The sequence below is a fragment of the Cervus canadensis genome, chromosome X (genome assembly GCF_019320065.1).
Source record: "Cervus canadensis isolate Bull #8, Minnesota chromosome X, ASM1932006v1, whole genome shotgun sequence".
NCBI classification, from domain to species: Eukaryota; Metazoa; Chordata; class Mammalia; order Artiodactyla; family Cervidae; genus Cervus; species Cervus canadensis.
This window is the reverse complement of record NC_057419.1, coordinates 53,797,095-53,821,246: the sequence shown is the minus strand read 5'-3', so window position 1 is coordinate 53,821,246 and position 24,152 is coordinate 53,797,095. Positions and strand designations below refer to the sequence as shown.

General features: G+C 37.2%; 1 long non-coding RNA gene across 1 annotated transcript; it reads right to left on the bottom strand.

Annotated features, from left to right (window-relative positions):
- Positions 1–200: 200 nt before the first annotated feature.
- On the bottom strand, positions 201–23,762 carry LOC122435075. Its single transcript, XR_006267578.1, has 3 exons — positions 23,516–23,762; positions 23,329–23,402; positions 201–4,012 (listed from the first exon to the last, which is right to left on the bottom strand). It is a non-coding gene; the product is annotated as an uncharacterized LOC122435075 (long non-coding RNA).
- Positions 23,763–24,152: the final 390 nt, after the last annotated feature.

Sequence of the window (24,152 nt, the reverse complement as noted above, 5' to 3'; positions counted from 1 at the left end):
AAAATCCAGGAGCTATCCTCACTGCTTTTTTTACAGCCCTATCTTTCGAACAATTAACACTTCATGCTCATTTGCATGACACCGAAAGGCTCTTCATGCCTTAGTTGAGTTCTCAATTGCATTTACTCCCTTTATTCCCACATTAATTCATTCATTTTAATTCACTCAGTTTATTCAAAATTTTATTGAATGTCATTTAATATGACTATGCACTATGCTTAACACTAGAGAGACAACTATGGACAAAACAACAGTCCTTGCTTTGTGCAGCTTACAGTCTATTGTGGAGAGACAAACACTGATCACAGTAAATAAATATAATATATCAGTTGGTCATCAGTGATTTGTAGAAAAATATAACATAGAGGAGGATAAGGGGATAGAAAGTGCTGGTGAATGGGGTTATTTTAGATATGTCAGTCAGGGAATGCTTCTCTAGGGAGGTGACAGTTGAGCATACTGGAAGTGGGTGGGTAAGTCATCAGATTATCTGGGAAGAAGAGTATTCTAGATGTGAGACTAGCAAGTACAAAGGCTCTGAAGTTGGTGGGGGGAGATACCTGACATGCTTAAGGAATACAATGTGGTTGGAGAACAGTGAGTGATGGGGAGAGTGGAAGATCAGAGAGGTGATGGGGACCAGGTTGTGTAAAGACTTTTGGGCCATGGTGAGGGCTTTGGCTTTTATTCTAAGGGAGCTGGGAGCTATGGGAGAATTTTGAGCAAAGGAGGGACATGATCTGATATGAATTTTAAAAAGAATTTCAGAGAAGAACTAGTAATGGTATTAGAACACTAGGCAAAAGAAAAAAAAACCCAGTTACTAAGAAAACAAAAAGGCATACAACAAAGGATATGTAATCCAACTGTAATATGTAGTTGGATGTGAACAATATTTATAACGCCATACTTAGACAAACAATGATTACTGGTTGAATAATAATTGTATAAAATGTTTAAAGAAATAATAAATGCAATCACAAAGATGAGCAAGCAACAAGAGACTATTAGGGATGACTGGGAAGATTAGAAAGTGAAATATATGAAGTTTGTATAAGTGAAAAATATAATTCTTGAAATAAAAAACTCAGTGGACAGATTGAACAGCAGATCAGACAGAGTTGAAGAGAGAATCAATAAGCTAAAAGACATAGCTAAAGAAATTGCCTAGAATGAAGTTCAGGAAGACAAGACAATAGAAAATATCAATGAGACATTATGAGATATGGAAGATAGAATGAAGAGGTCCAAAATATGACCAACTGAATTCTGAGAAAGAAAATATAGAAAGAATGGAAGACAGGCAATATTTGGAGACAAGGCTGAGAATTTCCCAGAAATTATGAAAAACATAAACCCAGAGGCATGAAGAACATCTCCAAAGCATAATAATAAAAAAGAAAAACATATGTAAACACTGACAGAATGAAACTGCAGAATCCCATGAATATCCAACCCCCAAGAAAAGAGAAAAAATAGCAATTAGACAGATAGTGGACTTCTAATATTACCTATAACAAACTATCTTTTAAGAATGAGAATAAATAAATTCACATATAATAATGACTAGGAGAATTTAACACCAACAGACATGTATTGTAAGAGCAGTTAAACACTGTAATCATAATGAAAGAAAATGATCCCAGAATGATGTCTGAGATGCAGGAATGTATGCATGTAAATCCGAACACAACTATCTATGTAAAATATACTAATGATGTTATATTAGTGAGGTTAGGGGAGAAAAAGGAACAAACAAACATACTCAAAAAAATAACATGTAGTTAAGATATGAATGACTAGAGTTGAAGGCTTCAAAGGTTCCTGAATTCTTCAAGAGGGAGGTTAAAATACTGTTCAACTTTAAACCTTGTAAGTTAAACATGCATGGTAAAATTTCAAGGATAACCACAGAAAGAATGGGAAAAAATAGGCAAATTCCAAAGAGCAGGGAGGAAAAAAATAATCAAAAAAACAAACAAATTTCAAAACTAAAAAAGCAGGCAAAAAAAGGAGAAAAATGAAGCATCAAAAAGGTGGTAGTAGGAAATAGAGGTTAAAAAGTATGGTGGTAGAAACAAGTCAAAATATATCACAATAAATGTAAACAGACTAAAGTCATCATTAAAAAAGAGATCATTAGATCAGACTTCTTAAAAGGTCCAGCTATATGCTATTCCCAAGAGATATAATTAAAGTATAAAGGCATGAAAATGTTGAAGAGTAAAAGGATGGAAAATTATATACCACACAAATCCTAACAAGAAGAAAAATTTGTGTTGCTATATTAATGTGAGATAAAACAGGAAGAATGCATTATCAGGAATAGAGAGGGTCATTACATGCTTACCAGGAATATATAACAATTCTTAATTTGAATATTCCTAATAAAATACTCTCAAAAATAACTAAAAGAAAAAAAGAACTACAAGGAGAAATAAACAAATCACCATCATAACTGCATATTAATACACCTTACAATTATTGGTATATTATGACCAAAAATTCAGTTTATATATAGAAAATGTGAATAATACAATGAACAAATTTGATAACAGACTTATATAGAACTCTGTATTCAACAATTAGAGAACATACATTCTTATAAAGCACATAGGAAACATTCAAAAATATTGATCACTACTAAGCCATAAAACAAGTCTCAATAAATATGTTTTTAATCACACAGATCACATCCTGACTATAATGCAATTAAGACAGACTTCAGTAACAGAGATAAATTTTAAAATCTCCAAATATTTAGAAACACACTTCTAAATAACTCACAAGTCAAAAAAGTAACCATGATGGAAATGCCAAAGTACTTGGAACCAAACAGTAACAAAATATAACATGTCTGAACTTGTAGAAAAGCAGTAATTAGAGGGAAAGTTATGTCCTTAAATGTGCAAATAAGAAAACAAGCAAGGCTGAAAATTAATGAGCTCAGTGTCAAATTTAAGAAATTAGAAAAATAACAACAAAATAAATCCAAAAAATGTGGAAGGAAGGAGATCAAAAAAGATAAGAGCAGAAATTAAAGAAATAGAAAACAAAGACAAAATAGAGAGGAGCAACAAAGCCAAAAGCTGGTTCTTTGAAAAGACTAATAAAATAGACAAACCTCTGGTGAGATTGATCAAGAAAAAAAGTGAGAAGGCACAAATTACCAATATTAGCAATGAAAAAGGAGACATAACTACAGATTGTATACAGCAGAAAATAAAAAAAAAATAAGGAAACTTAATGCTAATAAACTTGAGAAGGCAGAAAAAATGGACCAATTCCCAGAAAACTATAACTTAGTAGAATAGATTCAAGATGAAAAAGAAATCCTGACTAGTCCTCTAACTACTAAAGGAATTGAAGCAATAGATAAAATTCTTCCTACTAAAAAACAAACATAAGAACAAAAAATAACAGGAGACGAAATTTCCCAGTTGATAAGTGGATGACAGGTAGGTGAAAAAATACTAATCCCCTTAGATCTGGAGTGTCCACATAGGACCTAAGGCAGTGGAGACCCCAGGCAGGCCACTTCTCTCTATGGACAGCCTCCTGTTGAGATCCTTAGAGGGTGGCCCTTAGTGAAATGGGGTCTGACAAATCCCTTTGCAGTCCCTAAAGGTGGTGAGCATGAACGACTAACATCCAGCACTCAGTTACAGCACTGTGCTAAGCAGGGCCAATGAGGAGCTCTAAGACTTGGACGGCCTCTTCAGTAGCCAGCTTCTGTAGTCTTCTGCTCACTGAGGGCAAGGGGCCTGTGGAGCTGCTGGAGAAGTCTATGTTCCAGTTGCCAAGAAATACCACACACGACCCAAGTTGTGACTGGATGGAGTGGGGCTGGGTGCAGGGAGGTCAAGCAGGGGCTTCTGGAGAATGTAGCTCCAAGGAGAAGCCCTGAAACTGTCTTCAGATATCAGATACTTCTATCCGTTTGCAGCTGATGAGCCCTTTTAATGGTGTCCAAGCTAGCTGCAGGGTGATGGTTCTAACAATGATGCATGTTCTGCAAATAAGAGCTTCATCATTATTTTGAAACAGTTAATACAAAGAGTTCAATTGGATTTGAAATCTAATCACATTATCACAAGAAATTTTTAAAAATATATTTGTCAGTGAAACAAAAGTTGTTAGATATCATTTCACTTATTAAACATTTTAAAACAACTTAAAAGTTGGTTTTAAATACTTTATCACCTAATTGTACAAAAAAAGATTTTTATTGGTGACTGTTAAGAATTTGAAGAACACTTCATTAAAAAGTCTTGATCAGGATTTGTGTGTAGCCATTTCAAGCATAAAACTTGATATAAAATAAACATGTTAAGGAAGCAAATTTCAAGTTTTTAATTAAAAAATTTGAAAATATTTAAAGTTTAATATTCACTTAATATTAATAATGAAAACACCAGACAAAAGTGGTTTCACAGGAGAATTCTACCAAACAGATCATTCCAATAGCATCTTCCAGAATATTGTAAACGAGGGAACACTGACTCATTCTATGATGCAAGCAGGACTTGATGCCAAAAGCAAATAAAAACAGCCTGAGGAAGGAAAATCAAAGACTGATTTAACTCATGAACACGGATACAGAAATCCTAAACAAAATATTAACAAACCAAATCTAGTATCATATAAAAAGGAAAAGATCATGACCAAGTTGTATTTACACCAGAAATGCAAATGTAGTCTAACATGCAGAAAATCTACAAATGTCATTTATCACATCATTGGATTATTGGAGGGAAAAAATATAATCATCCTAAGAAACAGAAAATGTATTGGATAAAGATTACAATACACTTTCATGATTTAAAAACAATAACAAAAACTTCTTATCATAGATGAACAGTATGGAACTTGTTTAATCTGATAAAACCTGTAGGAATCTACAGCAAATATCATTCTTACTATGGAAAAGTTAGTGGTGTTTCCTCTAAAATAGCCAACAAGTCAAGGAAGCCCATGGCCATCTTTTCTATTTGTCATTGTACTGGTGGTCCTGGGCATCTCAGTAATACAAGAAAAATAAAAGCATGAAGATTGGAAAGGAAAAAACAAAACTGTCATTATTAATAGCTGATATGGCAGTCAACATAGAAAACACAAAAGAATATATAGACATCTCAAAAGGAAGCAGGGCTCTTTGAGAAATGGTCAATTCTGGGGTTGGGGTTGGGGCAGGAGAATAAAAGATAAGTAGAGAGTGTCTTGTAGAGTTGGCAAATAAGGAAGTACTTAAAAACAAAAGGATGGGGGCCATGTCAAAGGGACACAGAAGCCAAACTAAAAGAGCCTCCAGTGGCTAAAGCTGGAACAATTTGAGCCACGGGACAAATAACAGTATTGGATTTATAACTCAAATTATTAAACAAATATATATCAGTTCATACTGATATAAGCAAGCAACTGAATAAATAGGTAGGCAAACAAAGGAAAAGAAATAAATCTTTTTTAAAATTTTTTTTTAGAAATAAATCTTTTTTACAGAATTCCAGATATTATATGTAATTACACCCCCTTCCAGAGGTGCAGCTTAATTTATTCCCTTCTCCTTGATGGTGAGCTAAATTCTTTCAAAGAAAAGAGAGTGAAAAGGGAAAAAAAATAGCAACTTTATAGTGGAGAAATCTGGCAAACACTACCTTAACTAAGTGGTGAAAGTCAACATCATCAGGGATGTCACAGGGATATCACATACTCCTGATATGATGTGATGGAAATGGCACTTCAACTCTGTGGTATTCTTTCCAAGACCAACCCCAGTCTAATGAGGAAAACTTCAGACAAATCCAAATTGAGGGATATTCTATAGTACATCTCAAAACTGTCAAGGTTATGAAAAACAAGGAGAGTAAGAAACTATCATAAACTAGAAGACACAAAAGAGACAATGACAATTTAAATGCATGGTGGTATTTGGAACTGGATCCTAGAACAGAAAAAGGACAATAGTGGGAAGACTCAGATGTCTATATAAAGTCTGAAGTTTAGTTTATAGTCATATACCAAAGTTGTTTTCTTAGTTTTGATAAACATCACAGTGAAGAGTTATACAGGAACTCTCCATACTGTCCATGTATTTACTTTTCTATAAATAAAATTCTTCTAAAATTAAAAGTTTGCTTAAAGGTAATGAAAGTTTAGCAAAATGAATGGCTATAATAACAATATAAAAATCAACTTCATTTCTATACACCTGCAAAAGAGATAAAACACATTAAATAACATGATCTCATTTAGAGCAGCAGATTAGAAATGAGATTTATAAACAGATCTCATCTATAAAAGTCATAAATAACAAGGAAAAAAACTAATACAAATATGCAAAACCCTATATGGAGAATTATAAAGCTCTACCAAAAGACATTCAACAATTTATTTAAAATGAAAGGATATATCATGTGTAGAGTTAGGAAGGGTCACCATGATAAACACAGCATTTTTCTTCAAACTGATCTATAGATTTACTCCAATTCCAATGTTTTTGTAGAACATGACAAGCTCATTCTGAAATGTGTTTGAAATAACAAAGGACCATGAATATATACTACTACTAGAGAAAATCAGGATGGGAAAATTTTGCTCCATTAAATACTAAGATTCTTTATGAAGCTAAATAATTAAAGGTAGTGTAGTACTGATTCAGGGGCAAAAAGTCAGCCAAATCAGAGATCCCAGAAACAGACCTACACAAATGTGAAACTTTGATGCATGACAGAAGCGGCACTTCAGATCATAACGCTATCCATGGGGACAATAACACAACTGGCTTTCTGCCCTATGACTCGTACCACACAAAATCCAATTCCAGTTAGATTGAGGACTTAAAAGTGAAAGGTATACTTTTAACTTTTTATTAGAAGAAAATAATATCTTTATGACTACAGGTTAGGGAAGACAACACACAAAAAGAACTGGCTACAGAGAAAAAATTGAATTGTTTAACTCACTTAAAATTAGGAATTTCTGATCATACAGACACCATAAAGAAAAAAAAGGCCACAAACTGAGAGAAGAAATTCAAAATATTTAACTGACAAATGATTGAGTAGTATCCATGGAATTCTCCAGGCCAGAATACTAGAGTGGGTAGCCTTTCCCTTCTCCAGGGGATCTTCCCAACCCAGGGATTGAACCCAGGTCTCCCGCATTGCAAGCGGATTCTTTACCAGCTGAGCCATAAGGGAAGCCCAAGAATACTAGAGTGGGTTGCCTATCCCTTCTCCAGTGGATCTTCCCAACCCACAAATCGAACCAGGATCTCCTGCATTGCAGGTGGATTCTTTACCAGCTGAGCTATGAGGGAAGCCAAATAACTAAAACTTTTCTGTAATTCAATAAAAATGATAAAAATATCCATTTTTAAATGGGCAAAAGATATTAATAGTCATGCACAGAAGAAGAAACATGTATGACCAACAAACATGAAAAGGCGCTCTATCACATTAGTAATTTGAAAAATGCTAATTATGTCCACAAAGACTCACTATAATGACAAAAATTTAAAAGTGGGACAATATCAAGTATTGATAGGGTGTGTGTGAATGAATGGGACCTCTTATAAATTGCTGAAAGGTGTGTAAATTGGTAATAACAGTTTAAAATACATTTTGGCATAATCTTGTCAAGATGAATATTTATATGTCTTATTAACCAGCAATTCCATACATAGGCATATAACCTGGAAAAGTGAGTGTGCAAGTGTACCAGGAGACATGTACAAGAATGTTCATACTAGCACTTTCTATAAGAGCAAAAGCCAGAAATGATCCAAATGTCCCTCAACATGTAAATAGATGAATAGTTTGTTTTAGGATCACCCAATGAAATATTATACAGCATTGAGAATGAACAAGTTACAGCTACATGCAAAACAGGTGAATCTTGGAAATACAATAGTGAGTGAAAAAAGTAAGTCACAGAAGACCACATATAGTATGATACTAGTTTTTTATGGATCTCACAACCAAGCCAAATAAACAACATATTGGTTACACATCTCCAAAAATATGAATTAAAAAATAAAAAAGAGGGAGATGGGAGGGAGGTTCAAAAGGAAGGGGATATATGTATACCTCTGGCTGATTCATGTTGAGGTTTGACAGAAAACAACAAAATTCTGTAAAACAATTGTCTTTCAATAAAAAAATAAATTAAAAAAATATAAAGAGCAAGCAAAGAGTAACCCCCACTTGCTGCTAGATAGAGAACACACAGCAATGAAGATCCAGCACAGCCAAAAAAAAAAATACATAAATAAAAAAATTTTTTATAAGAAAAAAAAATCTGGAGTTGAAAGGTATAGTAACTGAAATAAAAATTTCACCTAGAGGGGCTCAACAATACCTTGAGCTGGCAGAAGAGGGAAAGGATAAATGATAGGTCAAATAGAGATTATCCATTTTTGAAAAGCAGAAAGAAAAAAGAATGGAAAAAAAAGAAACAACCTCACACACCTATGGGACACTATCAAGTGTACCAACATACACATAATAGGAAATCTTGGAAGGAAAAGAGGATGAGAAAGGGGCAAAACATCACAAATTTGAAAGACATCAATCTATATATGTTCAAGAAACTCAAGTAGAATAAACTTGAAGAGATACACACATACAGAAACTGATAAAAGTCGAAGACAAGAGAATCTTGAATGTAGCAAGAGAAAAATGACTTAATGCATATAAGGGATTATCAATAAGATTAATAGCTGATTTATCATTAGCAACCATGGAGGCCAGAAGACAGTATACATCTTCAAAATGTTGAAAGAAACAGATGGAGAATTCTTTATCTAGCAAAACTGTCCATCAAACATGAAAAAAGTAACAAAAACTGAAAGAATTTGTTACTAGTAGAATTATCTACAAGAAATACTAATTTAAAGCTGAAATGAAAGGATACTAAATGTTAACTTGAAGGTAACTACACAGGTATTAAGACACAAAGTATTTCTGTTTGTAACACTTTTACTGACTTATCCTACAAGAAATACTAATTTAAAGCTGAAATGAAAGGACACTAAATGTTAACTTGAAGGAAACTACACAGGTATTATGACACAAAGTATTTTTGTTTGTAACACTTTTATTTTCCTATCTGTTTTAAAAGACAACTACAAAAGACAAAGACAACTACACAGACCAATAATAAAACTGTGTTGGCAGGCTTATAGTATATAAAGAGGTAATCTGTATGATAATGATACTATGAAGGAAGGAAGAGGAAACAGAGGTATACTGGAGCAAAGTTTTTACATACTATTGAAATTAAGTTAGATTTAACCCAAAGTAGATTGTTTCAAGTTAAGATGCAATCCCCAGGGCAACCACTAAGAACTTAACTCAAAAATAAATAGTTAACAAGGAAATTAAAATTTTATAATAGAAAACATCTACTAGATATATAACAAGAGAGAAATTAAAGAACAAAGGAACAGAAAAGACATAAGACATACACAAAGCAAGTATCAATCCTTCACAAACTCTTCTAAAAAACAGGAGGAAACACTTCCCAATTCATTTTATACAACCTGTATTATCCTGATACCAAAATCAAACAAAAACAAGAAAATTACATCCCTTAGGAATACTGATGTAAAAATCCTCAACCAAACACTAGCAAACCAAGTTCAGATACATATAAAAAGTGTTACATAACATGACCAATGAGGATTTATTTCAGGAATGCAAAGTTAGTACACTACCTGAAAATTGATCAATGTAATGTACCATATTAGTAGAACAGATATAAACTCCACAGGAACATCTCAGTAGATGCAGAAAAAGCATTTGACAAAATTCAACATCCATTTGGATCATTTGCAGAATGATCTCTGTTCGTTTCCAAGGCAAACCATTCAATATCACGGTAATCCAAGTCTATGCCCCGACCAGTAATGCTGAAGAAGCTGAAGTTGAACGGTTCTATGAAGACCTACAAGACCTTCTAGAACTAACACCCAAAAAAGATGTCCTTTTCATTACAGGGGACTGGAATGCAAAAGTAGGAAGTCAGGAAACACCTGGAGTAACAGGCAAATTTGGCCTTGGAGTACGGAATGAAGCAGGGCAAAGGCTAAGAGAGTTTTGCCAAGAGAACGCACAGGTCATAGCAAACACCCTCTTCCAACAACACAAGAGAAGACTCCACACATGGACATCACCAGATGGTCAACAGAAATAAGATTGATTATATTCTTTGCAGACAAAGATGGAGAAAGTCTATACAGTCAGCAAAAACAAGACCGGGAGCCGACTGTGGCTTAGATCATGAACTCCTTATTGCCAAATTCAGACTTAAATTGAAGAAAGTGGGGAAAACCACTAAACCATTCAGGTATGACCTAAATCAAATCCCTTATGATTATACAGTGGAAGTGACAAATAGATTTAAGGGACTAAATCTGACAGGCAGATTGCCTGATAAACTATGAACAGAGGTTCGTGACACTGTACAGGAGACAGGGATCAAGACCATCGCCAGGAGACAAAAATGCAAAAAAAGCAAAATGGCTGTCTGAGGAGGCCTTACAAATAGCTGTGAAAAGAAGAGAAGTGAAAAGCAAAGGAGAAAAGGAAAGATATACCCATTTGAATACAGAGTTCCAAAGAACAGAAAGGAGAGATAAGAAAGCCTTTCTCAGCGATAAACGCAAATAAATAGAGGAAAACAATAGAATGGGAAAGACTAGAGATCTCTTCAAGAAAATTAGAGACACCAAGGGAACATGTCATGCAAAGATGGGCTCAATAAAGGACAGAAATGGTATGGACCTAACAGAAGCAGAAGATATTAAGAAGAGGAGGCAAGAATACACAGAACTGTACAAAAAAGATCTTCACAACCCAGTTAATTACGATGGTGTGATCATTCACCTAGAGCCAGACATCCTGGAATGTGAAGTCAAGTGGGCCTTAGGAAGCATCACTATGAACAAAGCTAGTGGAGGTGATGGAATTCCAGTTGAGCTATTTCAAATCCTCAAAGATGATGCTGTGAAAGTGCTGCACTCAATATGTCAAATTTGGAAAACTCAGCAGTGGCCACAGGACTGGAAAAGGTCAGTTTTCATTCCAATCCCAAAGAAGGGCAATGCCAAAGAATGCTCAAACTACCGCACAATTGCACTCATCTCACACGCTAGTAAGGTAATGCTCCAAATTCTCCAAGCCAGGCTTCAGCAATATGTGAACCGTGAACTTCCAGATGTTCAAGCTGGATTTAGAAAAGGCAGAGGAACCAGAGATTAAGTTGCCAACATCCAACGGATCCTAGAAAAAGCAACAGAGTTCCGGAAAAACATCTATTTCTGCTTTATTGACTACGCCAAAGCCTTTGACTGTGTGGATCACAATAAACTGTGGAAAATTCTTAAAGAGATGGGAATACCAGACCACCTGACCTGCCTCTTGAGAAACCTGTATGCAGGTCAGGAAGCAACAGGTAGAACTGGACATGGAACAACAGACTGGTTCCAAATAGGAAAAGGAGTACGTCAAGGCTGTATATCGTCACCCTGCTTATTTAACTTATATGCAGAGTACATCATGAGAAACGCTGGGCTGGATGAAGCACAAGCTGGAATCAAGATTGCCAGGAGAAATATCAATAACCTCAGATATGCAGATGGCACCCCCTTATGGCAGAAAGTGAAGAAGACCTAAAGAGCCTCTTGATGAAAGTGAAAGAGGAGAGTGAAAAAGTTGGCTTAAAGCTCAACATTCAGAAAACTAAGATCATGGCATCTGGTCCCATCACTTCATGGCAAATAGATGGGGAAACAGTGGAAACAGTGAGAGACTTTATTTTTTTGGCTCCAAAATCACTGCAGATGGTGACTGCAGCCATGAAATGAAAAGATGCTTACTCCTTGGAAGGAAATTTATGACCAACCTAGACAACATATTAAAAAGCAGAGACATTACTTTGCCAATAAAGGTCCGTCTAGTCAAGGCTATGGTTTTTCCAGTGTCATGTATGGATGGATGTGAGAGTTGGACTATAAAGAAAGTTGAGCACCGAAGAATTGATGCTTTTGAACTGTGGTGTTGGAGAAGACTCTTGAGAGTCCCTTGGACTGCAAGGAGATCCAACCAGTCCATCCTAAAGGAGATCAGTCCTGGGTGTTCATTGGAAGAACTGATGTTGAAGCTGAAACTCCAATACTTTGGCCACCTGATGGGAAGAGCTGACTCATTTGAAAAGACCCTGATGCTGGGAAAGATTGAGGGCAAGAGGAGAAGGGGATGACAGAGGATGAGATGGTTGGAAGGCATCACCGACTCAATGGACATGAGTTTGGGTAAACTCTGGGAGTTGGTGTTGGACAGGGAGGCCTGGCGTGCTGCGGTTCATGGGGTCGCAAAGAGTCGGACAGGACTGAGCGACTGAACTGAACTGAACATCCATTTGTGGCAAAAACACTCAGGGAACTAGGAGAAGAGACTTTCCTCAAGTGCTAACAACATGCTTATTGGAGAAAGACTCAATACTTTCCCCCTAAGATCAGGAATAAGATAAGGATGTCTGCTCTTGTTGTTTCTAGTCAATACTATAACTCTAGCCAGGGTAATTGATCAAGAAAAAATAAATACAAGGCAACCAGATGGGAAAATAAAGTAAAACTACCTCTATTTGTAGATGATATGATCTTATACATAGAAACTCCAAAGGAATCCAGTAAAAAAAAACTATTTGAACTAATAAGTTCAGAAATGTGACCAGATAGAAATCAATAAACAAATCAGTTGTATTGTACACACTAACACTAAACAATCAGCAAGTGAAAGTAAGAAAACAACCCCATTCATAATAGTAGCAAAAAGAATAAAATATCTAGGATAAGTTTAACAAAATAAGTGCAAGACTTGTACACTGAAAATACAAAACACTTTTGAAAGAAAGAAGGCATGGATTGGATGACTTAATATTGTTAAATGGAAATACTTCCCCAATTAATATACAGATTCAACACAATCTCTGTAAAAATTTTAGCTGATTTTCTGCAGGAATTGACAAGATGATTCTAAAATTCATATGGAAATGCAAAGGACTTATAGCCAAAACAATCTTGAAAAAGAAGAACAAAGTTGGGGGACTCATATTTCCTGATTTAAAAACTGACTACATAGCTAATTTAATCAAAACAGTGTGGTCTGGCATAGTGACAAACATGTAATTCAATGGAATAGAATTGAGAGTTCAAAAATTAACCTTTATATTTATGATTTATGGTCAACTGATTTTTCCCAAGGTCGTCAAGACAATTCAATGAAGGAAAGAATACTCTTTTCAACAACAGGTGCTGGGACAACTAGATATCCACAAGTAGAAGAATGAAATTTGGACTGCTACCTCACAGCAAGCACAAAAATTAATTCAAAATGGATCACTGGCTTAAATTTAAGAGCTAAAACCATGCAATTCCTAGAAGAAAACAAAGGAATAAATCTTTGTGATCTTGGTTTATGGAATGATTTCTTGTATATGACACAGAAAGCTCAAGTAAGAAAAGAAGAAAACAGATAAACTGAACTTCATCAAAATTAAAAGCTTTTGTGAATCAAAGGACACCACCAAGAAAGTGAAAAATTAGCCCACAGAATGGGAGGAAAGATTTGCAATTCATATATCTGACAAGAGACATATTTAAAATATATAAAGAATTCTTACAATCCAACAGTAAAAAGATAAATAATCTAATTTTAAAAGGGCTAATGATTTAAGTAGACATTTCTCCAAGAATGATGTACAAATAGCCAATAAACACATGGAAAGATGTTCAACAGCATTAATTATTAGGGAAATGCAAATAACCACAATGAGACACCATTTCATACTCATTAGGATGGCTATAATAAAAAAGACAGACAATAAAATAAAAAGTGTTGGTTAGGATATGAAGAAACTGGAACCCTTAAACATTCCTGATTGAATGTAAAATGGTGCAGTCTCCCCCTTTTCCTATTTTTTTGCCATGCCTCAAGGCATGTGAGATCTTAGTTTCCTGACCAGGGACAGAACTCATGCCCCCCTTTCTGTGGAATAACAGTGTTTTGACCGCTGGACTGCCAGGGAAATCTAGTGCAGCCACTTTTGTGAACAGTTTGACAGTTCCTCAAAAAGTTAAACACAGAGTTTCCATATGACCAAGCAGTCCCACTCCTAGGTATCTACCCAAGAGAAAAGAAAACATATTCTAAGTGAAAGAAGCCACTCATAAAGGCCAATATACTGTATGATCCCATTTATATGAGATGTCTAAACAAGACAAATCAATAGAAACAGGAAGTAGATTAGTGGCTGCCTAGGGTTGCGGGGGGAGAAGGCAATGGCACCCACTCCAGTACTCTTGCCTGGAAAATCCCATGGATGGAGGAGCCTGGTGGGCTGCAGTCCATGGGGTCGCAAAGAGTCGGACATGACTGAGCGACTTCACTTTCACTTTTCACTTTTATGCATTGGAGAAGGAAATGGCAACCCACTCCAGTGTTCTTGCCTGGAGAATCCCAGGGACGGGGTCGCACAGAGTCGGACACGACTGAAGTGACTTAGCAGCAGGGTTGGGGGGAGGGGGAGTCGTGGGGAGTAACTGCTAACGAGTATGAAGCTTCTTTTTGGAGGGAATAAAAATGTTCTAAAATTGATTGTAGTGATGGCTGCACAATGCTGTGCAGACCACCGAATAGTGCCCTTTAAAAGGGTGAGTTTTATGGTATGTGAAATATATCTCAATAAAGCTCTAACAAAGAAATGGAAGCAATAACAGGATGTCTGTGTGCTAGTGGGAATAATCTTGTAGAGAGGGGGAAATTGAGGCAGGAGAGAGGGAGAAATTGCTGAAGCAATATCCTCATGTAGGTAAGAGAATAGGATCTAGTGCCAAAGTGGAAGAACAGGATTTTGATGACAGTATGGACAATTTTTCCATAATAACAAAAAATAAGGCAGAGTATGTGAATACAGATGCTGTTTGGTAGTTGGCTGTAGCAATGGGAATCTGTGGAGGTTTTCTTCTGATGGTTTAAAATTGTCAATCAAGTGGGCAGCCTGAGCCTAGGATGGGAGAGGAGGTGTTGGAGATTTGAGGAGAGAAGGCATGAAATAGTCATCTAGAAGGGTAGGACAGTGAATGGTCTAGGGAAGTACAGTGGAGCTGGCAGAGTTGGATTTAAGCAGGGCTGGTGTTTTGCCTGATAAGTATGCTATAGTGACAGAGGGCAAGGGAAGTGAGGATGTATGCAAGGGAATGATTATTTTGATGGACCATGGAATCTAAGCTGATTAAAGGAAGAACATGGGAACCTGGAGAAAGTAAAGGGCAGTGAAAACATTCAATCCCAGTGGCATTGAAGGACTGTTGGAATTGGGGTGCTGGAAGGAGTGAGCTAGAACGATAGTTACTGGTTGGAGAGCAGGATGCCTGAAACAGATTATGGAGGTGATGCAGTCCCAGGTAACTGATAAGATGGGGAAGACTATCAGGGTTCGTGCCTGAGGTGTGGCTGAAGGCAAGAATACCATAGAAAAACAGACTATAGAACTGAGACACAAGAACACTGGAAGGGTAATCTATGAGGATATTAAAATCACCAAGAAGTAGGACTGGAGTAGTGTTACAGAGAGTGACAGTGAGCTGGTAGCTAAATTTTTCTAGGAATGGGGCATGAGGCATGAGGCATGTACATGTGTATGTCTGTACCTGACTATAACAGACAGATAGGTGATGGTATAGTTTGATGACCTGAGATTTAAAACAAAGTGGTTGATACTCATATAATCTTAATGTAACTCTTCATAAATTACTCATTAATTACAAAGGAAAAAAAGGGTACAATGGAGAAACCTGGAGACATCAACTTAAACAAAGTCAATGTGAACAAAACCAGTATTGATAAACTGACATCATGTGCCTCCTGATATAAAGCACTGAAGGCACATCTCTTCTCTGGCATCCTTGCCAAAATTATATAACTTAACTATAATCACAAGGAAATATCAGACAAACCCAAATGTTATAAAATCACTGCCTAGGACTCCTCAAAAGTATCAAAGGCATGCAAGACCAAGAAAGACTAAAGAACTGTACCAGATTAAAAGTGTCTAAGGAGAAAAAAAAAATAAAAGTGTCTAAGGAGAGAGTACCATTCAAGATGGCGAAGTAGAAGGATGTGCGCTCATTTTCTCCTGAGAGCACCAAAATCACAACTAGTTGTTGAACAAACATCGATAGGAGGATGCTTGTTGTTGTTGAGTCAGTCACTAAGTCATATCCTACTCTTTGTGACTCCATAGACTGTAGCCTGCCACACTCCTCTGTCCATGGGATTTCCCAGGCAAGAATACTAGAGTGGGTTGCCATTTACTTCTCCAGGGGATCTTCTTGACCCAGGGATCGAACTTGGGTCTCCTGCATTGCAGGCAGATTCTTTACCACTGAGCCACCAGGGAAACCCAAGGATTCTGGAACACACCAAAAAAGTTACCCCATTTCCAAAGACAAAGGAGAAGCTGCAACAAGACAGTAGGAGGGGCGCAATCATGATAAAATCAAAGCCCACATCTATTGAGTGGGCAACCCACAAACTGGAGAAAAATAATACCAAAGATGTTCTCCCACTGTTGTGAAGGTTTTGAGCCCCAGGTCAGACTTCCCAGCCTGGGGAGCCAGCATAGGAACTAGGAATCTCCAGGGAATCTGACTTTGAAGGCCAGCAGGATTTGATTATAGGACTTCCACAGGACTGGGAGAAACAGAGACTCCACTCTTGGAGGGCACAAACAAAATCTTGCGTGTACCAGGACCCACAGGAAAAAAAGCAGTGACCCTACAGGAATCTGAACCAGACCTACCTGCTCGTGTGGGAGGGTCTCCTGCAGAGGCATGGGTCAGAAGTGGCTCATCACAGAGATGGGGGCACTGGCAGCCGCAGTCCCGCGCCTTGGCCTAGGCCCATGGAGCCTGTAGATTCCAGGGCTGGGTTACCTCAATCCAAACAACTAACAGGGAGGAAGGCAGCCCCATCACTCAGTGACAATTGGATTAAAGTTTTACTGAGTATGGCCTGCCCACCAGAGCAAGATTCAGGTTTTCCCACTGCCAGTCCCACCTATCAGGAAGCTTATACAAGCCTCTTAGCCTTATCCACCAGGAGGCAGGCAGAAGCAAGAACTATAATCCCACACCTGCTGGAACAAAAACCAACCACATCACAGAAAGTTAATCAGGATGAAAAAGCAGAAATTTATGTCAAAGGGATGAGATAAAACCCCAGAAAAACTAAATGAATTGGAGATAGGCACCTTCCAGAAAAAGATTTCAGAATGATGGAAAAGATGCAAGAAATGTTTGCCAAAGATCTATAGGAACTAAAGAACAGAGATGAATAATACACTAGAAGGAATCAATAGCAGAATAACTGTGGCAGAAGAATGGATAAATGACCTGGAGGACAAAATACTGGAAATCATGGTCGCAGAACACAATCTAGAAAAAAGAATGAAAAGAAATGAAGACAGCCTAAGAGACCTCCGGGACAACATTAAATGCACCAACGTTCTCATTATAGGGGTCCAGAAGGAGAAGAAAGAAAGAATCTGGGAAAATATTTGAAGAGATAATAGCTGAAAATGTCCCTAACATGGGAAAGGAAATAGTCAACCAAGTCCAGGAAGCACAGAGTCCCAAGCAGGATAAACCCAAGGAGGAAAACACTGAGACACATAGTAATCAAACTGACAAAAATTAAAGACAAAGATAAAATTTTAAAAGCAACAAGGGAAAAAGAATAAATAACATAAAAGGGAACTCCCACAAGGTTATCAGCTGATTTCTCAACAGAAACTCTACCAGCCAGAATGGAATGGCATGATATATTTAAAGTGATAAAAGGGAAGAAACTACAATCAAGAACACTCTACCCGCAAGACTCTTGTTCAGACTGAATGGAGAAATTAAATGCTTTCCAGATAAGTAAAAGTTAAGAGAATCCAGCACCACCAAACCAGCTTTACAACAAATGCTAAAGGAACTTCTCTAGGCAGGAAACACAAGAGAAGGAAAAGACCTACAAAAAATAAACTCAAAACAATTATGAAAATGGTAATAGGATCATACATATCAACAATTTCCTTAAATGTAAATGGATTAAATGAACCAAACCAAAAAAATGAAGAAAAGAATAAATGCACCAAACAAAAGACATAGGCTGGCTGGGTGGATGAAAACACATGTGCACATATGCATTTCCACTTACCACATTCTTCTACTTAATCCCCCAAATTGTATGTGATTATTTTATATTGTTAGGTTAATCATGTTCCCATTATGGCTAGCAATTGTAATTATCTTTTATTTTTTGTCCATTGATTGTGAAAACTGATAAACATCTTTTACTATTGTGATTATATAACTATTATTCATTTAAAACCATTGTATCATATGTAACTATTATTCATTCAAAACCATTGTATCACAATTGGCCAACAGAAAATAATAGAATTCTATATTATAAAACTACCATTTAATAGAAAAACCTGCAATCAATTTTTAAAATCCAAATGCATATCAGAATTATCTTGGAATTGTATGAAAAACACAAATGCCGAGATTTTGCTTTTTTCTCCAAAGCTTAACTCCAGATGTGTTTCTAATAAGCAGACGTGTTTAAAAACAATTGGACTATATGATGGTCTTTAACTTTTATCTAGTTTGTTTCACTTTTTCTATTTCATATCCAGTGCTCGCATTTCATTTTGTTTATGTTTTTCCAGTTTCTCAGTCTCATTTTTCGTTGTTCTTTCTCAAGCTTTTATCAAGTGTAGAAAAACTTTTGTATACATATATAGTATGTATAATACAATATAGTATGTATAATATAATATAACATATATATTTTAGAAAACTTACAACTTTTTGCATATCCCAAAAAACATGACATTTTGATTCCACTTGTTTGACTAAGTATGAACAGAATGCTAGATTTCTAATTTATAGTCACTCAAAACTTTGATATCGTTCCATTTATTCTGACATCTAGTATTACTGCTAAAAGTCTAGAAAGCTTATTACCTTAGTGATTAAAAAAAAATAAGTTGAACAAGGCTTGAAATTTCTAATCCAATTCTGAGAATATAATGAAATACTATGTTGAAAAAAAATCCAGTAAATTAACATATGATACATATTATAAACTATAGATTTTGCTCAAATTTCACAAAATTTTATGTTAGTGCCCATTATCTGTTTTCATACCTTAGTCAAGATTCTATATAGTATTTAGTTGCATTGAGCAGCTTCAACTGCATGCAACAAATTCTGATAAATTCTTTTTATTTTTATTGTTATATTTTCTAATTTTTCTTGTTATGGCTTATTAGATACACTCATAATTTAAAAGTAGACATTTAATTTCCAAATACATGCTTTTTTTAAAAGTATTTTTGATTTTTTTAAAGTATCTTTGATATTAATTTCTCATTTAAATGCTTTCTTCTCTGCAATCAATCACCCTCTGTTTTTTCAGCGTTTTAACTTTACCGAGGCTTTCAACGGCTAAGTCAAAGGTCTCTCTTGGTAAATGTCACATTGCACTTGAAAATATGTGGTTTATTTTTGAATATCTTTTGATATTGATTTCTAACATAATTCCACAGGGATAAGAGAACAGACTCTGCATGATTTCAATACTTTCAGACCATGAAATTTTTGCACCTTGTTTTTGGATATGTTCCAGTGTCACTCAGTTGGTAAAGAATCTGCCTACAATGCAGGAGACCCAGGTTTGATCCCCGGGTTGATATGTTCCAGCGTCTCCTGGTTTATAGTCTATGGGAACTTGAATAGAATTGTATCCTGCTGTTGTGTGAAAATTCTATAAGTCTTAATTACGTTGAATTGGTTCACAGTACTTTTCAGGTCTACTATATCCTTATACTTCTCTGTTTATTCATTCCATTAATTTTTGAGAGTTTGATATTGAAACTCCAACTAAAAATCTTATTTTATCTACTTAAAAAAGTAACTGTACTTACTATTCGGGTGGAGAGGGAGGTGGGAGGGGGGATCGGGATGGGGAATACGTGTAAATCTATGGCTGATTCATATCAATGAAAAAAAAAGAAAAAAAAAAAAAGTAACTGTACTTACTATATAGTGGAACTATATGTAAATTTGTTCTGTATTTTCCAAGTCTCCTGTAAATGTGTTATCAATTTTCATAATTTAAAAAAGAAAAAAAAGTACATAGTGATGTATTATTGGAGATAATCTAAATAAGTACATGTTTGATTGAAGAAATAATTGCATTGACACATGCTAATTTCTCATTGTTGAATATAACAATAAAAATTTTCATGTATCCTCATGGACAAATTATATTCATAGAAATGTGTAATATATATGTTGGGCTTTTCTTCTCTACAGGTTTGTAAACTGAAATTAAAAAAAATAATGTATAGTTGATCTATAATATTGTGTTAGTTTCAGATGTATAGCATAGGGATTAAGTTTCCTGTTTTTGTTTTATGGATTTTTTTTTGCAAATTATATTCCGCTATAGGTTATGACAATATATTGGGTATAATCCCATGTTATACAATAAATTTGTGTTGCTTATCTAAAAAAAAGTGCCTAAGGTGATATGACAGCTAAACACAATGTGGAATCCTGAATCTGATCCTAGAATAGAAAAATTATAGTAGTGGAAAAAATGATGAAATTCAAATAGATTCTATACTTTCATTAAGAGTATTGTACCAAAAAAAAAAAAAAAAGAGTATTGTACCATTGTTCATTTCCTAATTTTGATAATTGAAATGTAGTTGTATAATTTCTTAACATTTGGGGAATCTAAGTGAAGGATATTTGGGGATTCTTTGTATTGTTTTTATAACTGTTAAAAAGTCTGAAGTTATTTAAAAATAAGAAGGTTTTAATTCTAAAAAAACAGAATGTTTAAGGAGGAGGGAGAGAAAATGTCTGGGAAGGACATATAGAGTGAGGACACCTACTCTCATGTCCTAATCTCCTGGCAGGAGGGGTATGAGGGGGCTGCTGGGGGAGCAGAGTGCTCAGGAAAAAGCCAGATTTCTATTCAAGCAGTTGTTCTCAGTGAGGGATTGAACAGACAGGCAAGGGGTGTTTGGGGAGCATTTGACTGTCACAATAATTGGAGATTACTTGTGACATTCAGTGGGCACTAACCAGGGATGCTCAGCATTCTGCAGTGCACAAGGACAGCTCCACACGGCTAACAATCATAATGAGTCCCATACAACTTTAGAATGTTCCATCAGACAATCACGTAGGTGAAAAACCTGTTCGTTCATTCATTCATTCAATCAACAGTTATTGAGAGAGACTACTGTGTTCAAGCACGGTTTCAGGATACATCAGGGATACATCAGAACACAAAACAAACAAACCATGTCTGCCCTTCTGGAGTTTACAATTGAGTGGGAGAGTCAGACATACAACAACAAACATAAAGATGTAAGTTATGTTATGTAAGAGGGTGAGAAGCACTATGGAAAAAACAGAGCAGGGTATGTGCTAGGGGAGTGCTACAATTTTAAATATGAAGGTCAGGGTAGGCCTCTTTGAGAAAGTGACATCTGAGAAGAGGCCTGAAGGAGGTGAGGGCATGAGCTTTGTGGATATTGGAGAGGGGCGCATTCTAGGTACAAGGGATGGCCCAGTTCAACCTCCTGAGGTGGATGTGTGCCTAATATGTTCAAGTAGCCTAGAGGAGGTCAGGATGGGTGAAAGAGAGGGAGTAAGTGGGGAAAGTCATTGGAGATAAGATCAGAGAGGTTATGGGAGCCAGATCATGGATTTTAATATATAATGACTTTTCCAGTAATTCAACAACCATATAAATTGAGGGAAGACTGCACTTTGTTTTGTTTAGAACCTTATGAAGAACTGCTCATCATCTAGGAAAATCACATCACCCCATCCATGGTTTGTGAGTCACAGTGTAGCTGTCAACACTCCCAGGTACAAGCGTTATATGTTCAAGACCACTCCATTATGTTCAAAACCACCCCATTATGTTCAAGACCACTCCATTATGTCTTCCGGTGGAATTACATCCCAGGCTTTACATATAGAAATATATATTTTAAAAGAAAAAAAGATAAGGAAATATATATTGTTTTATTATAAATTATTTTTCCTTTACTTCTCACTTATATCCAATTAGGACGCTATATTGGTTTTGAGGGGAATTATGTGTGTAGACAGATTCTATTATCTATGCATTTCAGTTCAGAACAGTGAAGGAGATATTTCAAAATGTACATTATAAAAATGGAGTGCTGTGTCCAAAAGGTATGAGAACCACTAAGGCACGGCAAAAAAACCAACAGGACTCTTCAGAAACCAGGGTGAGAATGAAAGGGATTTTGCTGGTGACTGAAGGTGAGTTCCAGACCCTTGGTCAACTCCCGGGTTGTAATGAGAAGACCCCTGGTCTCTGGTCTTCTTGTGGTAACTAACATGATACAGGATAGGAGCCTGATTCACTTTTTCATCTAAGCTGCTCCCCACCCTAGGGGGGTAGGTCTCACGTGTTTAACACAGTAGCTGGGGAACAAAGAGGGTTGTCTCCTCAATGATGCCAGAAGCAGCCTAAGAACAGGCCCCGTTTTTTTACCCACAGAACAGACAAGAGCCCCAGACTAAGCTGATAGGCACTCTTAGGCCAAGCTCATGGCTATAAACAATGTACCTCTAACCTTCTAACCTATTTCGGGATGGGAAAGAGACAGAAAGAGGAAAAGCAATAACAGAGAAAGAAGCATTCAGAAAGAAGAACCAATTGGGGTGGGGGGAGGGTCATAGGGAAAAATAAAGGCAAAGGCCAAGAGAGACTATATTCTTTTCAATCATAACAGTTATTATTTATTGACACTTTTCTAGGGGCCAGGCAGCAGGGCAAAGTGAGGCACATGTATTGTCTCAGGAGATTATTAGACTCCCATTTGACAGATGAGGAAACTGAGGCCCAGATGGGTGAGGCTCAAGGTTTTACAGCTAGTTTTTACTGGCTGGATCAGGATTCAGCCTTGTAGGTCTGGATGGTCTCCTATGTCTCAGAGAGGGAGCCAGATAGAAAGGTAAAGGCAGACAGAAAGGTGGGGATAGACACAGAGGAAGGGGGAGTGGAGTGGGTAGAGAGAGACGGAGACTTTCAGACAAGCAAGCAGACAGACAATCACTGAGCTGCAGACCTGCAAAGTACACCGTTTACCAAGAGACAGAAATGAGGGGAGCTCTGAGGGCGGGCATGGGGGTGGGCTCCGCAGGGTACTCACCTGGTTGCTGTTTGGGGCCGCAGGAGCACTCGCCCTCCTTTTGCTACCCGCACGATCCTCCGCAACCTGCTGACCTAGGGTTGAGAGGCCGCCCAGATAAAAGCTCGCCCAGGTCCAACCTCTCACGCGCTCCGGCTGGGCATCTTTCCCCCCGCGTTCCCCACCCCCAGTCTTTACAGAGTCTCACCGGAAACCTCGGGCCGTCGGTGCCGCCACTGCCTCGCGCAAGCAGATTCCAGGTACCGGCAACTGGATCTCGCGAATGCACCGGATGCGTCCCTCCCGCCTGCCAAAGCGCTAGGGGTGGTCGCAGGCCGCCACTGCTACCGACGGCTCCAGGGTCCTATTGGAGGAGTGCCCTCCTGTCTTCCCTGGGATTGGCTGGAGGTGGAAACACTTTATTTTTACCCCCCCCCCTCCCAGCTAGGATCCAAGCCCAGGAAAACCCGCCCCTCTGGGGGTCTTTGATTGGTTTATGAGCCAAGCCCATCCTTTAGTAGGATTGGCCAGGAGGAGGATCGTCATCGCTCTTTGCCAGTCGGTTCGATAGGTCTTCGGGCGGTTGGTTGGGAGCACGCAGGCGCGAAGCCTAAAGTGAGGCCTGGCGCGAGTCACTGGACAATCTGAGATGCGCAGCTTCTTGACGTTTTATTCTCCGTAAACCACCGCTCCGCTAAGAGACACCATTCTGCCCCCAGTTTCCCATAGGTTATCCCCGCCTGCAGGCATCTCGGAGCCAGGTTTCTCTCGCTCAAAGTGAACGTAGTTCCCAGTTTTATCCCTGGAGGATGAGGTGGTTATAGGCGTCTGGCCAGTCACCCACC